This window comes from Ruditapes philippinarum, unplaced genomic scaffold (assembly GCF_026571515.1).
Source record: "Ruditapes philippinarum isolate M1 unplaced genomic scaffold, ASM2657151v2 ctg4173_1_1_1_1, whole genome shotgun sequence".
In the NCBI taxonomy this organism is placed as follows: Eukaryota; Metazoa; Mollusca; class Bivalvia; order Venerida; family Veneridae; genus Ruditapes; species Ruditapes philippinarum.
In genome coordinates, this window is record NW_026852326.1 from 87,766 (window position 1) to 101,442 (window position 13,677).

Here is a 13,677-nt window from a genome sequence, read left to right on the forward strand (position 1 = left end):
TGCACTGTTATTTTTATTGTACATTTTGCGTGCAAAGTGGTATTTGTTTCGCAATGTTTGACATTGTTTATTAAACCAGGGTTGAGAATTTTTAACCTTATTGGTATCATGGCTTATTCTTTTTTTACCAAATGTAGCCAGACAACTACTTGAGAAAATGTTTCCTATCTGGTCTACAATTTTGTCCAAATCCTGCTGTGTTGGTGTATTTATTTGTTCAATAGTTTTAATATCATTTAGTATTTTGTCAATATTGGTCAAATCTATGTTTGATACAAATATTTCTTTTTTTTCGCCATCTTCCCAAAGTTTTATATTTTCAGCCTTTTTTGTAGGAACAAATTTTTTTAAATAGTAATCATTTGGTTTTAACTCTAAAACAACAGGGCAGTGGACATCTGAAATTAAAGGGGAAAATTGTTCAACCTTTAATTCTGTTACCATTTCTAAAACATTAACTGAACATATGTAATAGTCTATAGTGCTTTTACCCTTGCAAGTTGTTTTAGTATTTAAATAGTCTGTACCTATTCTTCCATTTAATATAAAAAGATCATTGTCAGAGCAAAAATCTATAAGCATATTTCCATACTCATTTGTATTAATATCTGCAGTATTTCTTTTCATAGGTATATCACACTTTTCAAATTCATTTTGTATCTTATATGTATCATATAAAAGCTCCTCATTACCATTTAAGGTGCATAAAAACTCATCACAATCAACATAATCTTGTTTTCTGCCTACCCTTGAATTAAAATCTCCAAAAAGCAGTAATTTAGTAGCATTCAATTTTGAAATTTCTGATTGTATTTCAAGGTAAGGGTCAGGATGGGCATATTTTGATCTTATTGGTGGTATGTAAGTTACACCACATGTAAGTTTGTCATTATAAGTTTCTTGATCAAAGTTTACTTCAAACCATAATATAAGCTTACTGCTACATTCTAAAATTTTCACATGATGCACAATGGTATCTTTCACAAAAAGAGCTATGCCTCCAGATCTATATCTTGCTATTTTTTCTCTATTATTAAAATATATTTGAAATCCATCAATTGATATAGTATCAATATCATCTAGCTTACTCTCTTGTATGCCTATAATATCATAATTGTTTAAAAATGAAATAAAATCTGGATTTATGACCTTTGATTTCAAGCCGCATACATTTATGCTACATATTTTTAATGTTTCTTTTTGTATGAATTGTTTGTTAGTCACATTGTCTTCATGTCCATGTATAATTTGGTTGTCCTCTGTGTGCCCCTATTTATCACTTTCTTCATTGTAACTATTGTGTGACATCACTCTTATTTCTAGGTCACTTTCACCACTATCTTCTGATAAAGGTTCTTCTCTTTGTTTTTTGGTTTGTAAGCCATGATCTAGGGGGGATCTTGCATCCCTTTTTCCTGTGTGCTTATTTTGGTGTCTATTTTCTGGCATATTGTCTGATAAAGCTTGGTGGAATCTATTTGCTGTTGATATTGGAGTACTGAACTGCAGGTGCCTGTTGCTATTGCAAAACACTTTTTTATTTTGTTGAACATTTTTGGCTTGTTGTATTGTGTTTGTCTCCATGTATTAGCGGGGCTTCTGTTGGGTTCATCCTCTGCTTGGTTAGTGTTATGATTGCCATCTGTATTTGTTAGGAAAAATCTTTTGCTGTCTATATATAGGCGATCCCTAACTAGTTTGACATTTGACCCTTTGTCTTTGGCAGCTCTCATTTCTGTGTATAAGACTTTCCTTCTGTCTTCTATCTTTTTAGGAAACTGATCTCTGACCGCAAACTTTGTGTTTTTTAAACTTGGTGCTGAGTATTTTATGAGGTCCTTTTGCTTTAAATCTTTAAACTTGGCAATAATAGGTCTGGGTTTTATTTGATCAGCCTTTCTTCTACCTAATCGATGCACTTTTTGAAATAGTATCTCTTCAATTGTTTGTGTTTGTAACTTTCTCGCTGAGTGCTATTAAGACAACATTTGTTTTGCTGTAACTTTTGCGTTGAAACATATATAGAGGATATTCAAGTGTTTTCTATAAATACATGATTTATTTTCATCGAGTGGTATGAAAATAAATATTTCATGAGTGGCGGTAGCCACGAGTGAAATATGGTAATTTTCATGCCACAAGATGAAAATAAATCATGTATTTATAGAAAAAACTTGAATTTTCTGTTTATTATATACATTTTTCTCTTTTTTGCGATAAAATTTGAAAGACTTTCCCTTAAATTTTGTGTACTGGCAGAATTTAAAAGAAAGTAGTCCGGGAAGACACCAGTGAAAATACGGAAAATATGTTTCACTGCAGTGAAAAATAAATTTTTACAGTGAAAATACGGAAAATGAAAATACGCATTTTATTTCATCAATATTTCTCTATATTTCATTTATAAGTATATAATAAATGTTCTTATTACGTAGTTATTATTTATAATAATTATAAATTAACGTTTTAATTGGATATCAGTGGAAACTTACTTAAAACGTTTTACACTTGTTATAGTTTTTATTTAAATGTGTTACCTTAAACATATATACTTACTGCAAATTCTTCCTATATTAAAGTATCTAAGTATTAAGCTGTTTTATGGTAAACCATTTGTATCTTAAATCTATAAACATGTTATCTCAACAATATCTTACAATGAAAATAAGTATTCGTTAATATATTTCATGCCAAATATTAAATACAATAAACATGTTGTAAAGCGTAAGTGTAAATCATTTCAGAGATTTAGAAATGTTTATAGCCTGCAAGGCTACGTTAAAATATAAGACCGTTTATTTTCAAAATCGTTTCCACAGTTTTTGTCAGACACAGAATCATATTTTTATCCTGTCGAAATAATCGTGTCTCCTCTTCAAACATCTCATACTGAAAAGTACAAATGAATATTATGTTCCGCTGCTAAAAAATAAATGAATGCGTCGTAAATGCAAATAGTTCATGTCAATTGCGATAAATCAAAGGAAATAACGCACTTTTTTGTTGTTGTAGCAACATCTGATATTTAGACCATTAATCAGAAGTAACGGAAATAGATTATTGTAACAAATGCGTTTTTTGCTGTAAATAAAGTGTATTAAGCTATTATACCCTTTCTCAAATGATAAATTGTAACCAAACTTTGTTCTGTTAAAGTCAAGAATATTGATTTTTTTGTGTAAAAATATTACTTGCAATCATGCATGGTTTTATTTATTCTTTTTTATTTCATTTTATTTTATTTATTTATTTTTTTATTCGTCTCTCAAAGTTATTGGCATGTCGATTTTTATATGTAAATTTGAAATATATATAACTTAATCAATTTTTTTAACTTTTGTATAAGTCATGTTACATATATGTAAAAAGGGAAATATTCAGACACATTCAGTTGCTTTTGAATCATCAAAATCTTGTTAACATCAAACGTTCAGGGTGCTGTTTTTTACGATTTGTATAATTATCTTTAACATGTACAATGCAAATTTTATGGAATATGTTTAATTTTCTCATTTCTATACATAAAATAAGCGACAATCTCAGTTTTACTAAAAGTGAGTGACTAAACATGCGTGTTTTGCTGAAGAAAAAGTATAAAAATCAAGTTTGATATTAGAATATATTGGATACTTGTTCTGAACAACGCGTTGTTATATAAATTCAAAGTTATTCATGCGCTTACATGCATTATGATTAAAGAACACAAGTGCAATTTAGCATTAAATCTACATTTAAACGAAGAAAATAGTCGGCCTACTTAATGTTAATGCGATAATTTTCCTCTGGTAATTACTTCTTAAAGTTTACAAATCTAATTAAGCTTTTCTAATATCAAGTTTTTATTTTTATACTTTTTATGCTCTTCTCCCTTAATTCAAGAATTATAAGAGTTTCTAACATCATGATTATGTTTTATTTGAATATAGGATTTTTTTAATCTTCGTAGAAAATTATATGACATTGATTCGGGTGAAATAAAATATTTGTCATTTACAGAAGATGACTATGTTAAAAATAATAGTGTACATATATAATGTTTCTATACAAAGCGATCAGAATTGATGTGTAAATGTACTTCAAAATATTATATAACAAGATGCAAAATACAATACTATATATAATATTATTAGTTCCTCAGAAAGATGAATTATTATGAAAATATCTAACTTGATTCTGTTATTATTTGCTCATGTGAAACTTAAAAAAAACGAGAGCCTGAACACTTACCGAACCAAACACGTTTTAAAACTTAAAAAGCCTGCCATAACTAATAAATATGCAGTTTACAAAATTTGGCTGGAAAAAAATTCAAGAAATAAGTATTAACAGTTTGAATTTGTAGTGTTTTATTAATGAATAATTTGAAGTATTGTTGTACAAACAGATATGTTAGCAGGGTAGCGTATTTATATGAGTGTTCACGCCAAATGAATTAATGAGATGCTGTTCAATAATTAACGCAACTAATCAAAGTTGCACAAGGTATATAAGATAAATGCGATGTTATTAAAGATAAATCATATAAATTGGATTTTATCAGCCGGAATATGAACAATTAAGCTTGATATTTTCTCAATGGCATATATTCAATTTTATCCAGAAAAACAACTATTGAACATGAGATATTATGTGATATAGAACATGAGATTTGAAATACAATTCAAGCTAAATATAGACACAGAACTGTAAGTTTCATATAGAATATTATACACACGTCAATAAGTAGCACAAAACTAGAGATGATATGATATTATACCTTATGAAAGTATTACTTAAAAGATCCTTATATGCACATTAAATCTCAGTAATGTTTTAACTACCAGTTCAGAGGCCACATATGTGCGCTATAATGTTGTTTTCTGGTTATTATGAATTCATATATTTAAGACGTTTATCACTTTAGAAAAATAACACCTGATAAGAATTATGACGGTAATGGTACTAATTGATGAACAAAAAAAAGAGAATAAAATAGAAAGTCTGAAATAAAATATAACTTAGCTAGCCGGTGCTAGGGGGCGTGAGGGATGTTGCACTTATTCATAATCCAGCATGTACAGACTCGATCAAACTGAGTTTGCAATTTTCATGTAATTTTATTGTGATTAATGCTCCCGAGGGATCACTTTGTTTCAAGATTTTTATATTTCAAAACAGCAGGTGTCAAAATGCCGTTTGACAGCTGTAAAACGTTGCCCCGTACTTCACTTCAGTGTTGTTATATTTTTCTGGTCTTTTTGGATAATTGATGCCAGCACTATTAACTGTTGAGAATTGAGTACCGATCAAGCCGGTGCTAGGAGGCGTGAGAGATGTTCCACTTATTCATAATCCCTCATGTACAGACTCAATCAAACAAATCTGCAATTTTCATGTAATTTTGTCGTGATTTATGCTTCCGAGGGATCACTTTGTTTCTAGTTTTTCAGCTATTAAACCAGCAAATGGCTCCTGGAAACTGTCACATGATGATCTGTTTATTAGGGACGAAGGCAGATCGAATACAAAATCTAATCACTGTTTTGTATTTTTGTTCACGCCAAATGAACAAATTTAATTTTCACATTAAATTATAATTCGCTTTAAATAGTATTTATTTTTAACTTTAAAAATCCTTCCTTTCACGAAGAAACATTTGATATATAGTTTTCGTTATAAAAATATAAAGTAACATTTTAAACATGGACTAAGAAGATTAAGAATGTAGGTAATTCAGATTTAATTTTGTTCGCAATATTTTACTTATTGTTTCTGTTAACCAAAGCTATCTCCATATAAGTGCATCTTTCTTGAGATTAGATAAACAAGAAGAAATCTCCACTTAAGATTTATAAATAGAGGATATTGAATGAGTGTAAGTTCCATACTGAATTTATTGCACGAGTTGAATAAAGTTATATTATGCGAGCCTCTGGCGAGCATAATATTATTTTATTTAACGAGTGCAATAAATTCAGTATGGAACTTACACGAATTTAATATTCTATTTATCACATACCCAAAATAAAGACCGTTTAAAGTGAAATAAGAGCCATTTTTCAGTATAACGCTAACATTTAGCGCTCTTTACACTATGTTTGTATAACGCTAATGACGTCACGTCAAAATATATGCACGGCCGTGCAATACCATATTTACGGAGTCGCAAAATCGGCACGGGTGTGTGATAAATCATCTTATCTTCTTAACAAATGTTTGTCTTGGAGAGAATATTTCTTGTCTAATTGATTTGGCGTCTTGAGCGACTTTTCATTCAAAACTTGTTCCGAGCTATATGATTTTTCTCTGATTAAACTCCGTGTTTTTTCTGTCGTTTAGATTGCTATGTCAGACCTTTAGCCTTACAGATGTATGGCGTATTATTTTGACCCTGCTTTCGATAACTTTATTGATCAAACATTTCACGGCTTACTTAAAATGACGTACAAATGCCTTGGTCAAAGAAAATGTTTTGTTTTTCAGTTAATTTTATGGTGACATTTCGAAATGACTAACGTGCAATGACTCTAGTTATATATTATCTGTTATTTCATTTTGTTATTTCGGCAATGACAATGATCACATTTAAAAAAAAATATTCATTGTCTTCTTTCAATCATTTATTATTTAATTCATTTTATACAGGTTTTTATATAGCTGTTTTTTATTATTTCTGTATTGTTATTAAATAGTGTTACTTTCAACAAAATATCAACTAGTGTTTTATGTTATATCCAATGTGACTGAAGTTCGGGTCTATTAATGTCTTGCCTGTAGATCTGATTGCAACCGTGTATGTTTCGTCTCCATTGTGATTCGCATTCCCCGAGGAAGCTATTTTAGGCATGCAATCAAAACTTTCGTTGTCAAAAATATCGTTGTCTGTAGACGTAAAACCAATTGTTGAATTTAGTTAGAAAAAAAAAAGAAATCTACGTAAATAAATTAACTGGAAATAAACTCAATTTTCTATGGGCAAGATTGTGTGGACAACGCCATGTTAGTTCTCAAAATCGTGAAGAGTACCTTCTCAGTATGTGTTGTCCTGCTGTTAAAACTAGACACCACATCGCTTTCATAATTGTTAAAGCTCGCCGCAGATTGGTTGTTTGAAAGATCACGAGAAGGTGACAACCTATTGGTGGTAGCCAGATCCTAATGCGTAGAGTAGATAGCTATATCCGTAGGGCAATGATGTTACTTTCTGTCTTTTCACATGACAAAAAGTAAAACAATCCAACCCTTGTAAAATAATGAAATGGTATCATGTTTACCTCTAGATATATAAGGAAATTCAGTAGCAACTCTCATGTCACTATGTTTTATTATGTATGACTTGATTAAGGAGATGTATACGTATATGTAATTTAATCCTTTTCATGACCTTACAGGCTTACTTAAGCAAACTTTTATTCATAATCATCCTCCTTTTGTCACTATTCTATATGCAGCCAACGGGAAAGTTGACTTAAAATATTTTACAGAATACTTTGACAACAAATATGATTTTTTTCTTTATTTAGTCGAATCGGAAGTGTCTACATGGATTTGTTCATTCCCAAAGTTAATTCATCACAAGTCATACGAATGAATATATTTCTTAAGGAAGAGATTATTCATTCAATTGATTTGATGGCATGCTTTTCGCTGTATGACAATGGTAATCCAATCAATATCCGCTCTGTGTGTCAGAAATTCTCCTTAAAATTGGCAATAATCTCGAAGAAAGAATACAGCAACGATAAGATAACAAAACTGTTATTTTAACAAATAAAACTTGTCTCCAGCAGGGCATGTTATACTCTAATATTTTCTTTAATATAAAAACAAAAATTCATTTGTCGAACATAATGTTAATGAAAGTCACATTTAAAACTGTTATATTTTTATTATCATTATGTTGACTCAATGACGGTTTCCTTAGTATTTTGTGCGCATTGTAATGCGCTTCTCAGGCAGATAATCATGGATTGTAACTTTTCAAAATGATGTTAATTGAAAAGTACTCGGATAACTGTTTTAAATGTCGGGTACAAAAACAAATAATGAGCAATTAATACCGAAAAAATACTTTTAAATGTTCAGGAAGAGATCGGGTCAGAAGAATAAGAGGACCATTAAGAAAACATCAGATAAAAGATTTCTCCTAGCATTAGTATGAGAACATTGATGATGATTCCGTGTGCGTTACCCAACCAACTTTTGGTAGTGACGAAAGTGAGTCGCCACTTGATTACTGGCAGACAAATGGACATAGAAGTTTAATATGATAAATTTTAAAAAATCAATAGAAAATCAAAAACATATCTAAGAATGTGTAATTTTCATATTTTTTTTTCTGAATACTGGCTTATTATCGTTTGTTAGTCGAGTGAAGAAATAATATGGCCCTTACGTGATACTTGTTTGAAAAGCATGTTAAGCATCATTTACTTCATTTAACTACAAAAGAAATAGAAATTTATATTTAAATGTGTTTTAGTTGTATACATATAACAATGAACTGATATTTCTTACGAAAGCGTGGTCATTTTGACAGTTGGCATATGCGGTAACCATTGAAATTGTCCGTTTACAAAAAAAAAGCTTACAGGTCAACACTTACTTCTATTTCACTTTATATCAAACAAATAGAAAATTCTTTGAAAGAAGTGTTTTTAATAACTATAATTATTTACAAATTTCCTGTTTTTTTTTCTCATTATTGAAAGATTTAAGTTCAGACTATCGTTTGTTTCATACATAATCATCAGACAGTAATCGTTGTACGTGTATTAAATTTTGTTTGGTGGTGTATTTCTTATACATATTTTACACAGTGTGGCTATTCTGACAGTTTTGAGATATACGGTTACTATTGAAACTGCCATTTTACAAAAAAAAATCCAACACGTCAACAAATGTTTGTCTTTTTACTGTTGAATGCATCGTTAAATTTACTTCTCATACAAAAAAATCAGAAAATTCTATGAAAGAAATTACTCGATATCTTTAATTATTTTCAGAATTCATGTTTATTTTTCTCATTTTTTGTAGAGTAAAGAAACATGAATTATGTTTTAATTACACGATATTAAGATAAACAAAAATCAAGAGGTCAAGTTACCTTTGTATACAATTATGCTTCTTGTGTGTATTAAGTTGTCTCAAACACAGTGTTGCTATCTTGGCAGTTTTGAGGTATATGATTACTATGGAAACTGCCATTTAACAAACAAAAAACACGTCATCATGTTTTTTTTTTTTTTTTTTTTTTTTTTTTTTGAATTTGTCAAAACATTAAACTAATCATTAAATTTCCCTAAAACTGTAGAAAATATGTTTAATTTAATAAATATAAATGATAGTGTGTTATATAATCAGAACCTCATTCATCATAAGGTGCATTTTGAACTTTTTATTTGAATATATTATTATATTATAAAATTTGCTTTAAATATCATACGTGTATGCAAAATGTAAGATTTTGAACACAGTTTTTTCTGTATTTATTTCTAATTTTGTAATTGTACAAACAAGCACATGACAGAGCGATCTTATATGGTATCTGAATTTGTAAAATTATATTGAAGTTACTGATTTCTTGCAATGCAAGCGTGAATATTACGATTTAAAACAAGAAATATGTGCAAACATTTTGTAAATCAATAGGATAATTTTTTATATCAATTCGAAAACGTTATAGCTAAAGTTCTTGCAACGAATATGCAAATATCTGGGAAGGAAGAATTGGCTATTTCGATCAATACATCAATCACAGTGCTAAAGGAATATGGATATGGACTCGTTTTTTATCATTAATTGCTAAGTTGTCACTCTGATTTTCCGAAAGTGTTAATAAAGAACTCAAATCAATCGATGCTAAATAGACATGAAACGATACGTTTGTGAATACATGTATGATGAAGTCACCCATATGAAATGTAAAATACTGACTTTAAGAGTGTCTGTGCTAGGTTTTATGATATTTATAGACATAGCTTGGAAATGGTCTAGTGTGAAAACGTTATTTGTTCAAGTTTTTCTTGATAGATATTTGTCCGAATATCTGGTTACGTTTAATAAAATATACTGCCAACATCAACCGAAGAATGAAACTTTAAATTCTTTTTCTTAAATAATGACTCTCTTGCAGAACTTAAAGCTAATATAAATAATGGTATGTCCATCCAACCATTATACGGAAATTTGAAGGAAATTAGCGAATTTAGCTTTTTGCATTTCTAAATAATTGAATAATTATATTTTTTCATGTTTAGGCTAAAATAAGCATTTTATGTAAAGAAAGATGTAAAGTCAGGAGACCCGTTTAAAACAACTAGCAAAGAGCCCACCAAACAAAAGAGTAACAAAGTTATTCAAAGCGAGGTTTGGTCATTGATTGTTTTATACATATATATCCCAAAATATTTTTTAATAACAATTGTTCACTAGATGTAAGTACCAAGCGTCTATAAACAACTTATTGATGTACGATGAATTAAGTATCCACAATATACACTTTGATAAGAAAGATGATCAGTTTTGCATTCATTGGTATCAGGCAATGATAATGAACCGATACCGTTGACCTTACCTGAAGATTGAAATATACATTCTATAAAAGATATACCAAGAAGTTTTCTCATCTTTGGGTACAATACTTTTATTGTCGTTTTTTTTGTTGTTGTTGTTGCTGTTGTTTTTGTTGGTCAAGCTAAATTGGTCTATTCTTAAAAATTTGCTAGTTTTTTACTTTTTATACATAACACTATTTTTTATACTTTGTTAACGTAAAGTGGGTACAGCTTAAAAAGAAATGAAAGTTTCCTCTGTGTACTTAAAAGTTGTTTCATTTTATAGTCAAAAAAGCACTCGATTTGATTTTTCAGTATCATTTATCCTGGTTTCATTTTCAGAAAAATTCATATAACCAATGCCGCCTCGCTGTATATACACAGATTTCTTTCTATAGTACAAAAGCATAATATTATTATTATTTCTGTCCTTTCCTTGCAATATTTTTATGGTTCAAGTTATTTACTATTAGCCTTACAAAGTGGTTTTTATCTGGGGTTCGATTATTATGGATCATATATATCAGATGGTAATTATAGGACATAAGAAATAAGCATACCAGGATGTCTTAATATTTAAACTTATAAACTATTTGCAGATTGTGTTGCGTAATATTTCAAAATATCTTATTACGTAACGTATTTGAGTCCAGTGTACCGGAGCTTAAGTATAAACAACCGAGCACTATGCAACATTGCAACATGCAAGAAAGGACACCTGGTGTGATTCTCCAAACGTGGCAATAAAATTACCACCTTTATGACCTTTATATTTTTGAAGTGACTGAAAGTCCTAATACCATCGACAAAGAACCATGTCCAGTCCGTGAAACCTTTATTGAAACTGTCATATATAACCAACCTAAGCTTATCTCTTGAACGATAAAGGCCTAACAATAACATACTTGTCTTGCCAAAAGACAAATGAGAAGAACAACGCTTTATCACACCCACAAAGTGTATTTTGCTGTAAATGGCGCATTTTTATTATACTTTATATCGCAGTATGTTATCACAGGTTTAAGTCATAGTGTCTGCAAATTCCGTTTTTCATTTCATAGCAAAGTGGTAGTGCTACAGCTATAGTAATAATGATAATGATAGCATAAACACAATGAATTTGTGCAGCTATTTATCGTAGTACTTTTAGAGGATGATAATTTTATGTCTTTGACACAATAAAAGTGTGTACGTCATCCTAAAAACATGCTTTACAGATAATAATGAAGATAAAAGAATACAATATATTACGGAAAAATAAAATATTTTGTGTCAGATGAAATTTTATTTCAGCGAGTGAGCTTTAAAAACAGTATTCTCACGAGTGGCGTAGCCACGAGTGAGAATACTGTTTTTAAAGTTCACGAGAACAAACAAACACATTTTCTTTTTATTTTATGCTTAAAAACAAGTTTAAATGAAATTTCCTGAATGTTAACTTTAATATCAAAATCTGTTTTCCCCACTGGTAGCCTCATTTAGTCGAATTTCTCATAAAATACAAGAAGTCTTGGGCTGAAAATTAAGTTCGACGGTCAACCTCAAATGGCGATGATATTATTCATTTTATTCAAATAATCTGAATGATCGCTTGCTTTAAAAATAAAACAAACAATTCTAGTAGGAGAAAAAGTCAAACCACCCTTCCTTATTTCTGTTACTTACGGCGAATTTATATTTGTTCTGGCTCTGTGAAATGTAAGCGGCCGCCATTTTTAAAAGTTGTGTTATTTCATGGGAGGAAAATAATTGTGTTTGATTCAGAGGGATATCATTTGGATTTGTTAGTCATACATCTTTTTAGAAGAAAGAAAATTCATTTAAGGATTGTTACAGACAATAAAAATAAGTGTTGACAGATGTGTAAACATTCAAAAATCGACTAGGAAATAGGAAAACATGGAATTTTTGAAAGGCTGCCTTACGAATACTGGGCTGTTTACTTATTTTTCGGGCTGATGGCTGTCATTGCTTTTCAAGTTATTAGGCAGTTATTGCTCGTAGGATACTTGAATATGCCCAAATGTCATCAGGAACAGTTTTGCATCTGGAAGGAATTGTATATTTCAGACTGTAAAATGACAAACATTTAGAGACGATATTTGGAAATTGGAAATTTGAATGAATTCAAGTAAGTTTTCTTCTTTTTATTACTTTTGAAATTTCATTTTTTATCAATTTCAGCTTTGCTTTTCTCTAAACAGCCCTGACAATGTCAGAATTGTCATCAAAAATAAAACTGAGGAACAACATGGCGAAAATCTTAAAAAAAGTACTCCCATCTTTGAAAAGTGTGAGATTATATTTTGATTATTTTCACTGTGAAATTATCAAATGTGATTTTCACGGATAAATCAGTAATCCGCTAAAAAGCATAAAATAAATATATTTTAATTTGGGCATATTGATTCCTCTCAAATTAAATGAAACTTAGACCCCCTTGTTTAAAGTTTGTTACCACAATTATTTACCTTTAGCGCTGTTTCATTACTTTAACCCTTGCTATTTCAGCAAAGTGTGCCCAAGTCCCATACCACAAGGTTACTGCAATGTGAATAGTAATGCCTTTCTATTTTCGGTACATAACAATAATATGTTTAAAATCTAAATGAAGTTATTATAATTATTCCATAAGCCAACATAAATTAATAAAGTAATCAATAAGGAATAGGTGCATTTCACATAATTAATATGATCTTTGCTTTAATGATGCTACTTGTCTTTTTCCCACAATGATTTATGACCACTGTTATTACAACAAAACGATATAAAGGCCTGATGTTTCATTTAATAGCATGTTTGATTGACAGAGTGCTGATAGCATCTAAATAAATTAATCTCAGGGAGCTTCTTCTGTAAACATTAAGCAACATGCTCAGATAAAACTATCTCACAAATTATTCGAGAAAGACAAGAATGCGACTAAGAATAAATACAGCTATTTTTTGTAAAGCACATTTTTCTAGCTAGTTGTTCCCTTGAAGTAAATATTCATTAGTTTTTATTCATATATTGATTATCTCCGATACATCTAATTCTTTTGAAATTATTATTGATTTTGAATTTAATCTGTATGGAAATAGTTCAGCATTATACATCAACTTTTACCAAAGAGTAGATATGTATGTTCACGTTTAACATT